Source organism: Bos grunniens, chromosome 28, assembly GCF_055505025.1.
Source record: "Bos grunniens cultivar Pamir isolate PY7600 chromosome 28, Bosgru_T2T1.0, whole genome shotgun sequence".
NCBI lineage: Eukaryota > Metazoa > Chordata > Mammalia > Artiodactyla > Bovidae > Bos > Bos grunniens.
Window position 1 is genome coordinate 40,587,727 of NC_141192.1, and position 19,063 is coordinate 40,606,789.

Below are 19,063 nucleotides of genomic sequence, written 5' to 3' on the forward strand. Positions count from 1 at the left end.
GAAAGATAAAGGGACTTCGAGCTATGACTGGAGCCTGAGATTTGCTTCTGGCCCCATCCCCTATTTCTTGTTTGTTTCTAGAAGCTCTGCTTCCTGAAAACAAGGTTCTTTATTATTATATTATCATCTGTGACTCAGGCTATAGACTGGACGACTTTTAATATCCCATGAAGGAAGTGGGCTGGTAAAATCTGCCACTTACCCATGTCACAGAGGTAAGGAAGTGGCTTAGAACTCTTCCAGGCCTCAGGGTGCCTGTTTGTGAGTGACTTAAAAGTACTTAATGGCATCCTAGCAACCTGCTCATTTTCCAAAATAGGAAATGAATTCTTGAGAAAATCCTTCACATTCAGTTTTCTTGAGGAGAAAAAAATTCCTCTAAAAATGTTCAGTTTCAGCATGAGACTCGCTGCTTTCCCTGACAGCTGGAGGTCACTCTAGTGATTCATTGGGTGCATTAAGTTAATATGTAACTTGAATAGCAAATGATGCCCAATGGCTGAGGTCAAAATGTTCTGTTTGCATGAGCTAATTTGCTGTAAGTTAATAGTTAAATCATTAGAAAATTGATACCCACTAAGAGACCTGAAAGAGAAGGTCCCGTTTCCAAAAGGTCACCTTATTTCTCCAAGTCTAGAGTGCACACTGGAGAAACCCGCAATCTCAGAGGAACAGGAAATGCTGTGGGCTTTCAGCTTTCTGCTTCAGTAGGCTTTACAGCAGACACTCAGGAGTTAACTGTGAGGGTGCTCGAGCTAGCTGAAAGCAAAGCATGGCTTGTTCCAAAAAGACACAGTGGATGATGCCGAGGCTGGGTGATATGAGGGCAGAATGAACACCATTCAGCAATATGGTATTGCTGCAATGATGATAACCCGTTTGTCTGTACAAGTGCCTTCTGTTGGTATGAGATCATTAAGCTCAACTGTATCGATATGTTCCCAATCATGTAACTAGTAGAACTGAAGAATATCCTGCCACCAAGAAACATGCTGGAGGTTCACACCTGAGAGGGTCTTCGGGAAAGCTCCAATCCTAATAACCCAGTCTCAATGCTTACAACCACCCAAGGTGCTGTAAAGAGAGCTGGAGGGAAGGCTGAGAAACCCACAATTAATAAAATAGAAACTGAACAAGGAACTCTGCACTCAGATCTTGCCAGACTAAGCCTCAAAGTCAACATCCAATCACATATATTTGAATAATTAAAAAGCAAAAATAAACCTCATAGAAAAACAGCTGAAACTGCCAAATAAGAACCCTGAACAAACTTCCTCATACTTGGTTCCCATACCAAATTGGGAATTTTCCCCAGAATTTTTTTCAAAGCCAAGATTGGTGAGGGTAAGCCAACCTTTTAACATAGGCAATTTTTACCTGGTTTTGGTTGACATTGCTGCAATAACATACAAATGGTATCTGGCAAATTGGCAACACATGTTTAAAAATTAGCTTTCCAAAGAACAGCCTGGATAATTGTTAAATACTTCATTATATAATTGAAAGGGGACAGTCTCGGGGTGTAACTGTCTCTGCCTGCATGGATAAGGGGATTAGACATCGACAGAAATGGACCAGGTAGGAAAATTAAATGGCAATGCAATCTAATATGTTTTTTTTTTCTTTTTCTTAAATGTTGCAACAATATAAAAAGCCTTTTGGTGTTAGGGTTCTTTCCTTGTTCTTGAACTTTCTGCCTTCCAACTTCCTAGAACAGAAAGGAGGAGATGCAGGAGGAGCAGCATGATGTGAACATGGATCTGTGATCTTCTGAAGATCCTACTTCCCCATAACTGGCTCTGTGTCTATTGATGATGCAAATACACTCTGAACTTCAGTTTTTATATCTTGAAAAATCTCAGAGATTAGATGAGGTGATCCAAATCCTTTCTTTTTGTAAATTTCTCCCAGCGCTGTCTTTAAGAACATTGATGGACAAGCAGGCAAGTTCTCAGACAGAAACCAAGGTCTCATCCTAAATCATCCTTTCTCAAGTTACAACTTCCTCCACTTCTTTGTTATTTGATTCAGGAATAGAGAGTCTACCTTGTGATTTCAGGATCAGCTAAGAATTTTTGAAGAAGCTTGGGGTAAAAACAGGCTGTCTGCACTGAGAATGACCTCACCTTAGGAAATGGTGACTAAAGAGATCACTCTTTTTGTATATGTACATATACACAATGGAATATTACTCAGCCATTAAAAAGAATACATTTGAATCAGTTCTAATGAGGTGGATGAAATTGGAGCCTATTATACAGAGTCAAGTAAGCCAGAAAGAAAAACACCAATACAGTATACTAACACATATATATGGAATTTAGAAAGATGGTAACAATAATCCTGTATGCGAGACAGCAAAAGAGACACAGATGTATAGAACAGTCTTTTGAACTCTGTGGGAGAAGGCAAGGGTGGGAAGATCTGAGAGAATAGCACTGAAACATGTATATTATCATATATGAAACAGATCGCCAGTCCAGGTTCGATATATGAGACAGGGTGCTCAGGACTGGTGCACTGGGATGACCCAGAGGGATGGGATGGGGAGGGAGGTGGGAGGGGGGTTCACGATGGGGGACACATGTACACCCGTGGCGGATTCATGTCAATGTATGGCAAAAACCACTACAATATTGTAAAGTAATTAGCCTCCAACTAAAATAAATAAATTTTAAAAAAAGAGAGAAAGAGATTACTCTCACTTGAGCACTTTAGTAAATTCTTTAAAATTTTTTTCCCTAGAAATATCTTGTTGGTTTGCTGGTAAAACAAGAAGAGGTACTAAAGTCTGCAGAGAAAAAACAAAAGGGAAAAGATGTCAGGGAACTTAGTCTTATGGTTGAGGTTTAGTTTTGAATCTACCTGATGGCTTTAGGAGAATAGGCTTGCAGCCTGGAGATATTCCGGGAGTTAATGATTTACCTATTTAATTTCATCTCTGCCAGCAAAATGAGGAGGTTAGTTTCAGATTGGGAGCCTAGGGGTAGCAGAGTTATTCCATCTGAGAGTTATCCTTACTGAGATACCAGTAAGGAATGAGCCTGATGATTGGTTTGTCCAATATGTACATTAGTTAAGTTTTGTATCAATAGTTTTCTTCAAGTATATACTGTACATTTTTACTTAAGACTCTAGGTCTCTTATAGATTGCTAATATGAATGGCATCCATCTAAATGATAATTTCTTTGTTCTCAGCTATTTTTTGGCTTTGCCACTGGATTGGAGGACAGAGGGCAATGAAGTAAGAAGAAAATAGCAACAAAGAAAATGCCATATGATCATTTCCATCTTTTATCTTCTTTATAATTTAATATTTCCTCCTAAATTTTGTATCCCATTTTTTATTCTTGATGCAGTGTATTTGTTTTTTCTCTCTTTTCATTGATGAGTCCTTAGAACTTACGAGTGTTATACTTTTAAAAATTAATGGAAAGAGTTTTTTTTCATACTTAAAAAATTAGAAAGTTATTCTTTTGTTTTTGGGGTTTTGTTTGTTTGCTTGTTTTTGTCTGCATTATATAGCTTGTGGAATCTTAGTTCCCTGACTGAGGATTGAATGGGGGCCCTTGGCAGTGGAGTCCTAACCACTGGACCACCAGGGAATTCCTGAAAGTTATTCTTTTACATTCTCATTGATTTTCTTGCCAACCAGTATATATAATGTTACTCATTGACTGTAAGTCCATGATCTTAAATCTAATTCATAGAAGGAAAGGAAAAGAGAAGAGTTCTTGAATTTCCACAAAATTCTTTCAGGAGCTGGCTGGAAAGGTGAATGGAATGGAGTAAAAACGGTTAAGTAAATATGTAAATGTGGTTTAAGCTAACATAGCTTTGGGTCCCAAATTCTTGTTTATGGACAAGAACCCACCTGTAGTGAAATTCTGTCAGCACCATTGCCAAGAATAAGGATATTATGATGAGTTTTTAATAAATGTAAATGTATTTGCATTAAAGAACTGTCCTTTTAAAGTATCTTTGTATTTTAAAAAAGTCCTTTTTATATGAACTAGTGATAATAAATGATAGTTTTTTTTTTTTCTTTCATGTCATTTTGGGAATAAAAATCGAACAACCCAGTGTCAGATCATTTAAAAATGACTTAAAATGTTAGATAATTTTTTGAAATTTCACTCGGGGATAATCCAGAATCTGGAGACCACTGCCACAGCCACAGATAGGGGGATTACATGGGTTTATGTAGTATGTATTCATCTACGGTAGAGGTTAGAGGTGTTGTATCACACACTTCCATGGCTGCTGTAACAAATGACCATAAAGTTGGTGGCCTAAAGCAGAACTGTATTCTTTTGTAGTTCTGGAGGCCAGAAGTCTGAGATGGAGATGCCAAAGGGCCATGCTCCCTCCAGAGGCCCTGGAGGGGAACCCTTGCTTGCCTCTCCCAGTGATACAATGCAGGGCTCTGTGGGGCTCTTGGACACAGAGACTTTCTGTGTCCCCATTTCTTTGATTATGGGTAACAGCCTTCATTCATCCTCCATGACCTTCCCTGAGTTCCAATGGGCAGATTCAAGTAGTTGTTAATTAGGGAAGGAAGGGGATGGGAGACTAAGGAGAAGCAAACAGTCAAGAACAGCCTTGGGGCAAGGTCCTGTTTCCCCATCAAAGGATACACACAATGATATCTTTGAGTTATTTTGCAAATATTGAAAGCCCCTCCAGGTGGGAGACCTTAATGATTAACAGTGGTATGCTGCCCATAAGACTGTAGACCCCAGACCAGGTGGGTCTGAAGTTTGATGATGTTGATCTCTGCTTGCCTCATCACCAACCCATGAGAAAAATGTCAACGGAATGATCAGTCCCTCTTTGAACGATTACTATAAAACTTCTCACTACCCTCCCCAGGATTTTGAGGGCATGAGCCCTCTGTATCCCTCTTTGCCTGAGAAAGCAATAAAACTATCCTTTCCTTCTTCACCCAAAACTGTCTCCTAGATTTGATTCAGCAGCAGTGTACAGAGAAGCTGAGCTTTAGGCATCACCAGCTGCTGGGGGTCACCGTATGCTAGACTTCCTCCGTGTTCTTCATCCTCTGCCTCCATCTTTACACTGTTGCCTCTTCTGTGTGTCCCCTTGGGTCCAATCTCCCTCTACTTTTTTTTTTTTTTAATTTTTTAAGTTTCCACATGTGCCATGTGGCAGGTAGAATCTTTTTTCCCGGACCAGGGATTGAACCCACACTCGTTGCATTGGAAGTACCAAATCTTAACCTCTGGACCAGGGAAGTCCTAACTCTCCCTTTTTCTTACATGGCTAATCTTTCTGCATCTAATCTCCACTCTCTCATAAGAATACTTTCCATGATTTCCCTTGTCTTAAGATCCTTAACTTAATCACAACTGCATAGATCCTTTCTCCAAACAATATTTATACATTCCAGGGATTAGGGTGTGAACATAGTTTGGGGAACAACTTTCAGCCTACCCCAGGCATCCAACTTGACTTATTCTAGCCAAGCTCACTCCCAGGTCACCTGGATGTGGCCTGGACTAGAGAGAGGCAGATTTAAGTGCTAGGATGGAAATGTCTTCAGGTGGTACCATAACCGGTTTTTTAAAGGTCAAGTTATGAATTTTCTATTTTGGTTATTTCTGGATGATAAAATTATAGAGGGTTTCTTTTCCCTTTCTCAAAATATTTTTACTTAATATTTTAAAATATTAAAATCAAATAAATACTATTAACAATATTTATTATTGACTATTATTAGTAAACAAATATTTAATAAATATTATTAAATAAATAATATTTTAAAATTAAAAGTTTTTCTGTCACTTAAAATTTTAACCTGGGTCTCCTGCATTGTAGGCAGATTCTTTACTGTCTGAGCTACTAGGGAAGCATCATTAAATATTATTAAGTAAATAGTATTTACATTATATTGTTAAATAAAATTAAATACAAACACCATATTAGCAATAATATACTACAATTAATGTATTTTTGTGTGTTTTTTTGTTTTTTTAATTTTATTTTATTTTTAAACTTTACAATATTGTATTAGTTTTGCCAAATATCGAAATGAATCCGCCACAGGTATACATGTGTTCCCCATCCTGAACCCTCCTCCCTCCCCATACCATCCCTCTGGGTCGTCCCAGTGCACCAGCCCCAAGCATCCAGTATCCTGCATCGAACCTGGACTGATGACTCATTTCATACATGATATTATACATGTTTCAATGCCATTCTCCCAAATCTCCCCACCCTCTCCCTCTCCCACAGAGTCCATAAGTCTGTTCTATACTTCAGTGTCTCTTTTGCTGTCTTGTACACAGGGTTATTGTTACCATCTTTCTAAATTCCATATATATGCGTTAGTATACTGTATTGGTGTTTTTCTTTCTGGCTTACTTCACTCTGTATAATAGGCTCCAAAGAACTAAATAGACATTTCTCCAAAGAAGACATACAGATGGCTAACAAACACATGAAAAGATGCTCAACATCACTCATTATCAGAGAAATGCAAATCAAAACCACTATGAGGTACCATTTCACACCAGTCAGAATGGCTGCGATCCAAAAGTCTACAAGCAATAAATGCTGGAGAGGGTGTGGAGAAAAGGGAACCCTCTTACACTGTTGGTGGGAATGCAAACTAGTACAGCCACTATGGAGAACAGTGTGGAGATTCCTTAAGAATCTGGAAATAGAACTGCCTTATGATCCAGCAATCCCACTGCTGGGCATACACACTGAGGAAACCAGAAGGGAAAGAGACACGTGTACCCCAATGTTCATCGCAGCACTGTTTATAATAGCCAAGACATGGAAGCAACCTAGATGCCCATCAGCAGATGAATGGATAAGAAAGCTGTGGTACATATACACAATGGAGTATTACTCAGCCATTAAAAAGAATACGTTTGAATCAGTTCTAATGAGGTAGATGAAACTGGAGCCTATTATATAATGTATTTTTGTGATAGCAGCAGTTGATCATTTTAAAGATTATGTTTGAAACATGCTCCAAATAGTCACCATACTAACTTCAGCTTGTGGATGAAAATGGTAAATTAACCAGATATGAAGCAGAAAGAACTCTGTGTTTGTCTAGGCTAAGGGAATATGCAGGAGATGAGGGTGGAGCTAAGCTGGCTTAAAACTCAACATTCAAAAACTGAAGATCATGGCATCCCATCCCATCACTTTGTGGCAAATAGATAGGGAAACAGTGGAAACAGTGAAAGACTTTATTTTCTTGGGCTCCAAAATCACTGCAGATGGTGACTGCAGTCAGGATATTAAAAGATGCTTGCTCCTTGGAAGAAAAACTATGACAAACCTAGACAGCATATTAAAAAGCAGAGATGTTACGTTGCCAACAAAGATCCATCTATTCAAAGCTATGGTTTTTCCAGTAGTCATGTATGGATGTGAGAGTTGGACCATGAATAAAGCTAAGTTCTGAAGAACTAATGCTTTTGAACTGTGGTGTTGGAGAAGACTCTTGAGAGTCCCTTGGACTGCAAGGAGATCCAACCAGTCCATCCTAAAGGAAATCAGTCCTGAATATTCATTGGAAGGACTGATCTTGAAGCTGAAACTGCAATACTTTGGCCACATGATTCGAAGAACTGACTCATTCGAAAAGACCCTGATGCTGGGAAAGTTGAAGGCAGGAGAAGGGGATGACAGAGGATGAGATGATTGGATGGCATCACCGACTTGATGGATGTGCGTTTGAGCAAGCTCTGGGAGTTGATGATGGACAGGGAAGCCTGGTGTGCTGCAGTCCATGGGGTTGCAAAGAGTCAGACACGACTGAGCAACTGAACTCACTGAGGGTGGAGCTGGAGAGAGGTGGAGAGAAATAAGCTGTTTATGAGCCATACAATGGTTGTACGCTAACATTCCTCAATTTTTAAAAAAACGTATAAAATAGATGACTGTGGTCCCCATGTGTAAAATGCAACATTACAAAAGTCCCTGTCAACTTTTAACCCCTAGCTTTCATTCCTATGCCCTCTGATTTCCAAAGATACTCTCTATAAATAGCCCACTCTACCGTTTCAAAAATTTTCAAGGCTTTACACATGTACAAAATTTGAAAATGTTTGACATTTAGCCTATCTACCTTTATTATAATTTCTAATTTGTGATCTTATTTTATATTAGTTTTTACACCATGATTTCTTATTTAATTTCCCTTTTCCTCCTTTTGTTAGATGGCTAAAATTGTGGTACTATTTTTTTTTCCCTCTAGGAGGTTTAAAAGTTATTCCATCTTTTTTCTATTGTGTTAGTTATTATTCTTACATTTTTATCATGCCCATTTCAACACATATTAATCTAAATTAAGTTTTATCTCTTTCTTTACTAAAAGGACAAATTCTTAGCACACCATTATTTTCCCTTTCTCTCCCATTACTTTCTATGTCATATCACTCAAGACTTTAGTTTTAGATTTGTGAACTTTATTATTTACTACATATTTCAATTTATCTATATTTTCCTGGGTTCTTTGCTTACTATTTTTTAGCTTACATTATATGTGGGTTCTTCCTTGGGTTGAATTTTTATTCCATTGTAAATAATCCTTGAACAAGCAACTCTAGAGCAGGTTTATTTCTGAGGGCTTCCATGTCTACAAGCTTTGAGAAATCGCTATTCTACAGCTCTGATGATTCATAAAGATACATCTTGGCAATTTATATTTCTCTTACATGATACTAGTGACCCATCCTATGTAAAAATCTGTGTCTTTCTTCAGTTAAGATAAATTTTCATTTATTTTTCTTCATATTTTCCTCCATTCAGTCTTCTCTGTTTCTGGAATTCCTATTAGAACCCACAATAGAACTCTTGAAATGTTTCAACTCTTTTCTTTAACTCTTTTGACTCTTAACTTTCAACTCTTTAAACCCTTTTAACTCAACTTTCAGCTTTTTCCTCAGTCTGACCTTTTATGGAAAACCTTTGCTAGCCTGCATTTTAGATCATTAATTTGTCCATCACTGTGCTCATTTCTCCATTCACTCCTTCCATTATATCTCCTGTCTTTATAATTTTAGAACCTCCAGAATTATTACTTGCTGTTTGGTTGTTTTTCCTAACAGCATATTCTAGTTATACTGTGCAAGATCATCTCTCTGATGACATGAATTTTAATGCTTATAAGTTCATTTCTTTTTCACAGATTTTCCCTTGAGTCAAGGTTCTGTCTCTTCTTTTTGTATTTTAATGGTTTTCTCCTGAACTTCTGGTGTTCTGACTACCTCTAATTACACCTAAGGAGGAAGAACTAGATGAACCAGTGCCCCACGAATAGCTAGTTTGGATTTGCTGTTCTGCCTGGAGAATCCCAGGGACGGGGGAGCCTGGTGGGCTGCCGTCTATGGGGTCACACAGAGTGGAACACGACTGAAGCGACTTAGCAGCAGCAGCAGCAGAGGAGAGAGTAGCTATAACTGACCAGAGTAGTTCTTTAATTACCCTGATGGTCACCGAAGAACCCTCTGCTCCATTTGCTTACAGTGAGCTTGGGTTTCTCTGTCTGCTCTTATCTTCCTGCTCTTCTCTCTGTGCGTAAGCTGGGCTGTGGTTTCATTAATTCTTGACAATTTAATCCATGTGCTTTCTATCTTTTAGAAATTCCTCACAATTTCAGGACCCCTTCGTGTTACTCTCTAGTCTCCCAGTGCTGTCATGAATTTAGTCTTTAAAAGATTTATTTTTCCTGTCTTAAAAGGATTTGCGGGGGAGGTGTGGGTCGATAGACAGGCGCAGTCAGCCCTTCCTCTTCACCCACTCCACCATATCTGCAAGATGCAGATAAAAAACATTATATGGCATAAGCTCTTTTATTCTTCAGTTTTAGGAAATGTTACTTTCCATCAAAGAATTTTATAACTAATTAAATTATACTATCCAAAAGTCAAAGCTTTAACAATTGAACCACGTGGTTGTAAATTGCATTGAAACACACATTCCTTTCTCTGGTTTGGTAATTGAGGGAACTTCCACGGAACCAACCACGTGTTTACACGGATGGCTGTGGAATGTGTCCTACTTTCTGGGTGGCTCTTTCCGGGCCTCCTGTTGTTTCTGTTGCTTGGTCCCTTTGGCCACATCAAGCAGTGTTCCGCTCTTAGTTTATGACTGCTAGCACGTTTGCTCTTCTTTCAACTTCCCTCTCAGTTTTCTGCGGTATGGAAAACCATATGACAAAGCATCTTCCAAAAGCACATGCTGTAGATAATGGACTTTAGGGCCAGGTACTGAAGAAAAGGTGGCTTTTTGTACACCATTTCAGAGATGCAGAAAGGTTTTGCTTGTTTCTAGACCCAGGATTTTTCTCCAACTACATTGTTTACTAGAAGTATGACTTACAGAGATATTTCTGTGTGAATAGCCTTGTCATTAAACAAAAAGATCACCGTATATATGTGAAAGTGTTAGCCTCTCAGTCATGTGCAATTCTTTGAGATCCCATGGACTTAGCCCACCAGGCTCCTCTGTCCATGGAGTTCTCCAGGCAGGAATACTGGAGTGGGTTGCTATTTCCTTCTCCAAGGGATCTTCCTTAACTGGGGATCAAACCCAGGTCTGCTTCATTGCAGGCAGATTCTTTGCCAACTGGGCCACTAGGGAAGCCTCTAGTGGCTCAGTTACAATAAGTGCCCATTTACAATTCCGAAAAGACTTAAAACAAAAGGGCTTATGGGATGAGCCAGTGGCAGGAGGCAGCAGTTGGGCTTGAAACCGTAATTAATATTCATCCACTCCTTTTTCTCCCACCCGTATGTTGGATTCTTCTCACCCTCCAGACTTTCCTACTGGACTAAGTTGACTTGTCCAGTGGGACCCAGACCTGATCCCTGAGGAGTCTGAACTCAGGTCACCTCGTTCCTGTGTCAGGCTCTTGTTGCCATGGTTATCAGCAGACATGGAAACTGCAGGAAGTACCCCAGTGTGTCTGTTGAGCTCCAGACACACTCCTCCCTGTTTGTGTGTCAGCATTTCTAGTTTCTCATGATAACCATGGCCATCACTAACATGAGAGAGTAACTGTTTTCTTTGCTGCTGTGAGCACAGAGGTCCAAATTAACCAGGCCACAGTGCATCTTGGAGCTCAGTAAGACCCTTACTGGTTTGCCTAGTGGAAACATTCCAATTTCTAACACAACAGACCTTAAAGTTGTGGGGGCTGATGCACAAAGTCTGAGAATGGTGATAGGACCCCACCCTACTTCTCCTTGATTTCCGGACTGTGGATTCTTGCTGTTGGGGACATGGCATCTTATGATTTTTGTTGGGTCAAAGTATACCATGTCTTGGAGGAGGGTGCTCCAATCCCATCTGAGGTCATCCCAGCTGGTCCTTTAGCTGAGCCTCTTGGAAGTAATTCCAATATTCCATCAGGTGGACGACTTCTGAGGTAACAGAGTTCTTGATAGTACCAGTGGATTCCATGGTGATGTGCCCATTGTCAAACCTCCTTCTATGTAAAGTGGATCCTTGGGTACCAGGCAGTGTTACTTGAGATTCCCACATTGGGAAATGACCCTGCAATCCTCAATTAATGGTACTGAAAGAAGTAGGGCAGGCCATGAAGCCTAGCCCATGCCTGGGATAGAGCTGAACATCAACGACAAAAATACAGCCCCCTTCACTAAGGGTGGAAGTAAATTTGGGGGATAGTGCCAGATTGTACTGTGAGTGCCTGACATGAAGCTTTCAATTGCTGAGGCACCTATTCAAAGACATCCATCTCAATTATAGGCATTGCCAGCTGCACAGCTAGGTAAAAAGCCAGGTGGCCTCATCCTTAAAGTTCCCCTTTCGAAAAGCCTTAAATAACTGACCGCTTGACCGACACCACCTCACTTCCTGGGCTTTAATTCCCACTCTTAAACTCATCCACAAATGGTGAACCTATGGCATAGGCATAGGCCTCTCACCCTCAGCCCTAATCAAGGCAGAAACCCAGGTAAGGTGCTCTCTCTCCCTCCAAACCCACCATGTGGTCCTGACTGTGCCGTGTACCCTTCAGTAACTGTGAGTAATAAATCTTGATCCTTCAAGTTCCCTGATAGTTGTTGCTGAGGCTCATCCTGCCATTATACTAAAAACCACAAGGGCAGGTCCAATCATAATATTGACTCTGAAAGGAGAAATGTCCATAGTGGGCGGGGGTTGGCAGGGATGGAGGCAGGTGAATACTTCAGGCATTGCTAGCTGATAGCATCACTATCAATAGGCTGGAACTGTTGCAGTCACAGGCCTAGGGCTCAACTGGGCTGAATAAGAACAAGGTCTTTGGTGACATTAGAAGCAAAACTCTAACAGTGACCTGGAGGGTACAGAAGCCAGAGTACAGAGTGCAAGAGTGGTCAGATGAAGGTGGCAGAGGGCAGACAATTCTGCATGATGGCGAAGGAAATGGGAGAGGTACTGAGGGTGTCTCATGAGGAGAGTGATGTGATTGAATTTTTTTTAAGACAGGTGTGCCCAGAACACATTTAAGTATTGATGAAAGTAGTTTAGAGCCTTGAGGGAAATTGAGCATTCAAGAGAAGAGGAAGATAGATGGAAAGATATCATTGAGGAAGTACACAAGATCTAGAGTGCGGCGGAAGGACTCAACTTAGATGGAAGAGAGATCTAGGTTGCAGGTGATAGAGACACTAAGTGGGTGCAGATATAGAGGAACTTGTGGGGAGACAGTTATGGACACAGCCTTAATTGAGCCTGTAGGATGTGAGGATTCAGGCCTCAATAGGAATCGTGAAGTAAAGAAGTTCTTGAAGATTCCTTTAAATTCATGAATACAAGAGCAATAGGTGTCTTGTTAGCTCAGTAGTAGGGACTTACCTGGTGGCTCAGATGGTAAAGCATCTGTCTACAATGTGGGAGACCCAGGTAATAGTAGATTTTTTTTTTTCACCTTAGCAGAAGTCAGTTAATTATAATAATAGGCACCATTTACTGTGTTTACTGTATGCCAAGCACTGTACTCTGCATTTTGTATTTTTATTCCTTTCATCCTCACCGTAACTCTAGGAAGTAAGCTTGTAGACGTTATTATCATCGTTGACAGACAAGAAAATTCACAGAGCCGTTGTCATCCCACCACACCAAGCCCACGGACCGTCTCTCACTTGGACTGTTCTCTGTCCCCTTGGTTTTGTTCTTGACTCCCTGACTCCTATTCTGCACGCAAAAAAAAAAAAAAAAAAATATATATATATATATATATATATATATATATATATATATATAAAATTTATCTCCCACACTGTGAAATCCTCTAGAAAGCTACCACTGATGACTGAATAAAATTGAATTTCCAACAAGACCCTACTTGACCTGGCCTGCTTATTGCTTCGATTTCATCTCATTTCCTGCTGCTCAGCTCAACATGCTCCAGTGTCCAGGCCTCTGGTGTTCCTCAGACTCCTTGAGTTTATTCTTGCATTGTGGAATTTGCACTTAATGTTTTCTCTGCCTGAAATGTTCTTTCCCTAGGTTTTTGCAAAGCTGGCTCTCTCTTGTCATTCCAATCCAGCTCAAATGGCATCTATTTGAAGAGGCTTACCCTGCTTGGGAAGAGAGAAACCAAGGATAATTCCCAATCAGCAACCTAAGCTGTCTCCCTAACATTGCTCTGTTTTAATTTTATTAAAGCTGTCACTCACAGCTATTTTTTTGTCATTTATTAACTGCTTTTCTCTTACTAGAGTTAAAGCTCTGTAAGAACAAACGCAAAAAAGCAAGACTTTCTTACTTTCTGCTATATAATGTTGGGCTTCCCTGGTGAGTCAGATGGTAAAGAATCCGCCTGCAATGTGGGAGACCTGGGTTTGATCCCTGGATTGGGAAGATCCCTGTAGGAGGGCATGGCAACCCACTCCAATATTGGAGATGGAAGAATCTCTTGCCTGGAGAATCGCCATGTTCAGAGGAGCCTGGCGGTCTAACGTCCATGGAGTTGTAAAGAGCCAGACTCGACTGAGCAACTAAGCATAGCATACAACACAGCTATACATTATCGTTAGAAGCTGGCCTGACACATAACAGGCACTGGGTAACTGTTGCTGAAAGAATGAAAGAATGAACTCAGTGAATGAATTAATCAAGTTGCATATTCTGCGTATCTTTTGATGTCAGCACCCCTTTCATAAATGACAAAACTAGATCCCCTCCCCTTTTTAAAATTTTTTTTTATGAGAACCATTTTTAAAGTCTATATTGAATTTGCTACAATATTGCTTCTATTCCATAATTTGGCCTTTTGACCATGAGGCATGTAGGATCCTAACTCCCTAACTAGGGATGGAACCTGCACCCCCTGCATTGGAAGGTGAAGTCTTAACCGCTGGACCACCAGAGAAGCCCACTAGAGCCCTTTTTCACTCCATGACTTTAGTGTCACGTGCCTCTAGTCAGGGCAAGTTCCACCTCTGTTATATTAGGAAGATCTGCAGAGTCCACTGATTGCCTACCAGTCACACTAAGGCTCGTTTACAGCAGATATTATCCTTGGAGCAAGCCGCCTTCCCAGGTGGTATTTTGTCAAGGTCTGCTGGGAGTCAAAGCAATGGAGTGGCAGCACATAGAGAATACCTCTGTCATGCCCTGAGAGACTGATGTCATTACTTCCACGCCACAGACTTTCACTGGCCACATAGCTGGTTCCAGCTCCTGTGGGTCTCTCTTTCACAGGCACGAACTTGACTGTAAGAAAATAAAGATTTCTGCTGAGAGAAAAATAAAAGAAATTCTTTGAAGAAAAAAAAATAGTATGCAGGAGACGTAATGGAGGCCAAGGGAATTAGAAATGGTCCAAGTTCTTTTTTGATTTCTTGATATATTTCTTATCTGATGAAGCCAAGTGATTGATAACTGCTGAACACTTCTTTATGATCTGAGATGGATGTCGTATCTGCTTAGAATTTTAAAAGAACAGTTAACAATGATTATTTCCTCATATTAGTGGGCCTGAGGATTTTTCTAAAGTGAATGGATGCCCTTTAGCAGCTCTTGTTTTGGAGGGGGAAAACATCTGTTCTGATTCTTTAGCTGGAAAGACTCAACACTACCTTCTTTTCCTCTTTAAATTAGTATCTATAAGGAAGGAATCAGATCAGATCGGATCAGTTGCTCAGTCGTGTCCAACTCTTTGCGACCCCATGAATCACAACACGCCAGGCCTCCCTGTCCATCACCAACTCCTGGAGTTCACTGAGACTCATGTCCATCGAGTCAGTGATGCCATCCAGCCATCTTTTCCTCTGTCGTCCCCTTCTCCTGCCCCCAATCCCTCCCAGCATCAGAGTCTTTTCCAATGAGTCAACTCTTCTCATGAGGTGGCCAAAGTACTGGAGTTACAGCTTTAGCATCATTCCTTCCAAAGAAATCCCAGGGCTGATCTCCTTCAGAATGGACTGCTTGGATCTCCCTGCAGTCCAAGGGACTCTCAAGAGTCTTCTCCAACACCACAGTTCAAAAGCATCAATTCTTTGGCGCTCAGCCTTCTTCACACTCCAACTCTCACATCCATACATGACCACAGGAAAAACCATAGCCTTGACTAGACGAACCTTTGTTGGCAAAGTAATGTCTCTGCTTTTGAATATGCTATCTAGGTTGGTCATAACTTTCCTTCCAAGGAGTAAGCATCTTTTATTTTCATGGCTGCAGTCACCATCTGCAGTGATTTTGCAGCCCAGAAAAATAAAGTCTGACACTGTTTCCACTGTTTCCCCATCTATTTCCCATGAAGTGGTGGGGCCGGATGCCATGATCTTCGTTTTCTGAATGTTGAGCTTTAAGCCAACTTTTTCACTCTCCCCTTTCACTTTCATCAAGAGGCTTTTGAGTTCCTCTTCACTTTCTGCCATAAGTGTGGTGTCATCTGCATATCTGAGGTTATTGATATCTCTCCCGGCAATCTTGATTCCAGCTTGTGTTTCTTCCAGTCCAGCATTTCTCATGATGTACTCTGCATATAAGTTAAATAAACAGGGTGACAATATACAGCCTTGACGTACTCCTTTTCCTATTTGGACCCAGTCTGTTGTTCCATGTCCAGTTCTAACTGTTGCTTCCTGACCTGCATACAAATTTCTCAAGAGGCAGATCAGGTGGTCTGGTATTCCCATCTCTTTCAGAATTTTCCACAGTTTATTGTGATCCACACAGTCAAAGGCTTTGGCATAATCAATAAAGCAGAAATAGATGTTTTTCTGGAACTCTCTTGCTTTTCCCATGATCCAGAGGATGTTGGCAATTTGATCTCTGATTCCTCTGCCTTTTCTAAAACCAGCTTGAACATCAGGAAGTTCACGGTTCACATATTGCTGAAGCCTGGCTTGGAGAATTTTGAGCATTACTTTACTAGCGTGTGAGATGAGGGCAATTGTGCGGTAGTTTGAGCATTCTTTGGCATTGCCTTTCTTTGGGATTGGAATGAAAACTGACCTTTTCCAGTCCTGTGGCCATTGCTGAGTTTTCCAAATTTGCTGACATATTGAGTGCAGCACTCTCACAGCATCATCTTTCAGGATTTGAAATAGCTCAACTGGAATTCCATCACCTCCACTAGCTTTGTTTGCAGTGATGCTTTCTAAGGGCCACTTGACTTCACATTCCAGGATGTCTGGCTCTAGGTCAGTGATCACACCATCGTGATTATCTGGGTCGTGAAGATCTTTTTTGTACAGTTCTTCTGTGTATTCTTGCCACCTCTTCTTAATATCTTCTGCTTCTGTTAGGTCCATACCATTTCTGTCCTTTATCGAGCCCATCTTTGCATGAAATGTTCCTTTGGTATCTCTGATTTTCTTGAAGAGATCCCTAGTCTTTCCCATTCTGTTGTTTTCCTCTATTTCTTTGCATTGATTGCTGAAGAAGGCTTTCTTATCTCTTCTTGCTATTCTTTGGAACTCTGCATTCATATCTTTCCTTTTCTCCTTTGCTTTTCACTTCTCTTCTCTTCACAGCTATTTGTAAGGCCTCCCCAGACAGCCATTTTGCTTTTTTGCATTTCTTTTCTATGGGAATGGTCTTGATCCCTGTCTCCTGTACAATGTCACGAACCTCCGTCCATAGTTCATCAGGCACTCTATCTATCAGATCTAAGCACTAAATCTATTTCTCACTTCCACTGTATAATCAGAAGGATTTTATTTAGGTCATACCTGAATGGTCTAGTGGTTTTCCCTACTTTCTTCAATTTAAGTCTGAATTTGGCAATAAGGAGTTCATGGTCTGAGCCACAGTCAGCTCCTGGTCTTGTTTTTGCTGACTGTATAGAGCTTCTCCATCTTTGGCTGCAAAGAATATAATCAATCTGATTTCGATGTTGACCATCTGGTGATGTCCATGTGTAGAGTCTTCTCTTGTGTTGTTGGAAGAGGGTGTTTGCTATGACCAGTGCGTTCTTTTGGCAAAACTCTATTAGTCTTTGCCCTGCTTCATTCTGTACTCCAAGGCCAAATTTGCCTGTTACTCCAGGTGTTTCTTGACTTCCTACTTTTTCATTCCAGTCCCCTATAATGAAAAGGACATCTTTTTTTGATGTTAGTTCTAAAAGGTCTTGTAGGTCTTCATAGAACCATTCAACTTCAGCTTCTTCAGTGTTACTGGTTGGGGCATAGACTTGGATTACTGTGATATTGAATGGTTTGCCTTGGAAACGAACAGAGATCATTCTGTCATTTTTGAGATTGCATCCAAGTACTGCATTTCGGACTCTTTTGTTGACCATGATGGCCACTCCATTTCTAATAGGAATATTTAAAAAACAAAGAAACAAACAAAGAGACATGCCTCTTCTCTCAGTGTATCATCTAGGTTTGATCAAGAAAACAATGCACAACCCAGGGAACTCAATGGAAAAAATTTAATACAGGGAACTAGTTAAGAAGTTGCTGGAAGAGCAGAAATGGCCAACAGGGGACAGTAAAGGAACACAGAAATAGAAACAGCTGTTGGCTACCACCACAAAGGAAGAAGAGTGTTATGGATTCAACTGTGTTTCCCCAAAATGATATGTGAAGTCCTAACCTGCAGAACTTTCAGTTCAGTTCAGCTGCTCAGTCGTGTCCGACTCTTTGCGACCCCATGAATCGCAGCACGCCAGGCCTCCCTGTCCATCACCAACTCCCGGAGTTCACTCAAACTCATGTCCATCGAGTCAGTGATGCCATCCAGCCATCTTTTCCTCTGTCATCCCCTTTTCCTCCTGCCCCCAATCCCTCCCAGCATCGGAGTCTTTTCCAATGAGTCAACTCTTTGCATCAGGTGGCCAAAGCACTGGAGTTTCAGCTTTAGCATCATTCCTTCCAAAGAAATCCCAGGGCTGATCTCCTTTAGAATGGACTGGTTGGATCTCCTTGCAGTCCAAGGGACTCTCAAGAGTCTTCTCCAACACCACAGTTCACAAGCATCAATTCTTCGGCGCTCAGCCTTCTTCACAGTCCAACTCTCACATCCATACATGACCACTGGAAAAACCATAGCCTTGACTAGATGGACCTTTGTTGGCAAAGTAATGGCTCTGCTTTTCAATATGCTATGTAGGTTGGTCAGAACTTTCCTTCCAAGGAGTAAGTGTCTTTTAATTTCATGGCTGCAGTCACCATCTGTAGTGATTTTGGAGCCCCAAAAAATAAAGTCTGACACTGTTTCCACTGTTTCCCCATCTATTTCCCATGAAGTGATGGGACCAGATCCATGATCTTTAGAAAGGAATCATACCTACGTGTAGGGTTATTGAAGATATGACTAGTTAAGATGAAGTCATCTTGGAGGAGAGATCTGAAGTTCTTATAAGATGAGGAGAGACCCAGAGACACACCCAGAAGGAAGGAGCCATATGATTGCAGCAACAGAAACTAGAATGATGCAAATAAAGGAAGGCACAGGATTATGGCTAGCCCCAGAGGCTAGGAGAAGTTAAGAAGGATTCCATCCAGAGTCTCAGGGAGAGAGTGTCTCTAATAACCAACACCTCGATCTCAAGTGTCCAACCTTCAGAACTGTGAAAGAAAAAGGTTTTATAGTTTTAAGTCACTCAGTTTGTGG

The 19,063-nt window shown here is 40.8% G+C and overlaps 1 long non-coding RNA gene across 2 annotated transcripts in view; it reads left to right on the forward strand.

The window, feature by feature from the left end:
- The first annotated feature begins 1,505 nt into the window (after window positions 1-1,505).
- LOC147343189 (uncharacterized) overlaps window positions 1,506-19,063 on the forward strand; it is a 47,718-nt gene continuing 30,160 nt past the window's right edge. For both annotated transcript variants that reach the window (XR_015156555.1, XR_015156556.1), the window contains exon 1: window positions 1,506-1,578. This is a non-coding gene — a long non-coding RNA (uncharacterized LOC147343189). The remainder of the gene's footprint in view (window positions 1,579-19,063) is intronic.